Source organism: Elephantulus edwardii, unplaced genomic scaffold (genome assembly GCF_000299155.1).
Source record: "Elephantulus edwardii isolate Elephantulus edwardi_28Jun2011 unplaced genomic scaffold, EleEdw1.0 scaffold00640, whole genome shotgun sequence".
Classification (NCBI taxonomy): domain Eukaryota; kingdom Metazoa; phylum Chordata; class Mammalia; order Macroscelidea; family Macroscelididae; genus Elephantulus; species Elephantulus edwardii.
This window is the reverse complement of record NW_006400390.1, coordinates 69,236-70,587: the sequence shown is the minus strand read 5'-3', so window position 1 is coordinate 70,587 and position 1,352 is coordinate 69,236. Positions and strand designations below refer to the sequence as shown.

General features: G+C 44.1%; 1 pseudogene; it reads right to left on the bottom strand.

Annotated features, from left to right (window-relative positions):
- Positions 1–258: 258 nt before the first annotated feature.
- The window catches only part of LOC102875405, a 1,975-nt pseudogene continuing 881 nt past the window's right edge, over positions 259–1,352 (bottom strand).

The window sequence follows — 1,352 nt, the reverse complement described above, 5'->3', positions numbered from 1 at the left end:
AGGAATGATTTAAATTCTTATAATTTGCTGAAAATTCTTTTGCCCAGGGTCTACAAAACATTAATTTGTTTTTATATTTTAATATTATTTTCCACTTTTTTTTTAAATGAGTAAGTAATCTAGGACTAGCACGTGCTAGCCCCAGCATTTGCTTGGTACATAAGTTTCAAAGTTTCCTTTCCTTTCTTTTTTTAACTTTATATTTTGCAATTTTTTTCCCCATAATATTTAAGGTTTTCGATGTTTAGTTCTTTTTCTTCAGTGAAGCACGAGTTTTCTTTCATGGTCCCTCATCATTTTAAACAGTTGGAACACCAGTGGCATGGCACTGTTAACTGCTTTCTGGGCAGCCTCTTCAGCTTGGTGGGCTTGTAGTACAGCTACAGCTTCATCAACCTTATAACAAAGAGACTCTGGAGACTCAAGCATATGAAGCAGTTCTGAATTATCAATCTCCAGTAACATGCCTGTGATTTTACCAGCCAATGTGCGGTGCATGGCTCGAATAAGAGGAAACGACCTTTCACCCAACATCTGCTTTTGCTCTTGAGGAGGGACAGATGCCAACATGGAAGCAGTCAAAGGCCCTTGACCTTGTACATAAACAGGAGTCCAATGCATGGTGACTTGAGGTTGTGCATTTAGGTGTTGCTGACGATTGCGAACTCCCGCAGCATATTTATACTGTGGCACAGTGGGGACAGCAGGAGTAGCTGCTGCAGCAGCAGCTGCAAGCCAGGGACGCATGGTCTGTGTTGATGTGGAACTTGTGAAGAAGCTGGTCTCATGGTACTAAATGGTGGTCTAGGAGCAGCTGGGCGGATAGCACCGGGTATATTTTGGAATGGATGAGGTCTGGCACCCTGAGCAGCCCAGCGAGGTCTTGGTCTTAATTGAGCAGTTTGGCTAGGAAGGTAGTACGCAGCATGGTTCTGAGTCTGTGGAATAGCTGCCGTGAAGTAACCTGAAGGAGGTGCTGGCTGGTAGGGGTTGATCACGGGGTTGGGCACAGCTCAGACACTCGCCACTCTCTGCATGTACTGGTTAGTGAGGTGAGCCTGGCGCTCTTCTTTGCGCTGAGCTAAAGCTATATACAGTGGTTTCATGGCCACAATTCTACCATTCATTTCTTTAAGTGCTTTAGTGGCTTCTTCAGGGGAGGAGAAACATACAAAACCAAATCCTTTCCTGCGACCACCCTCCATCATAACCTTTGCACTAGTGATTGTACCAAATGGAGAAAACTCTTTGCGGAGACGTTCGTCATCAATGCCATCATCAAGATTTTTCACATATAAGTTAACACCCTGGTATCTGCTGATCCTGTCTTGCTTCATCTGCTCAAATTTGCA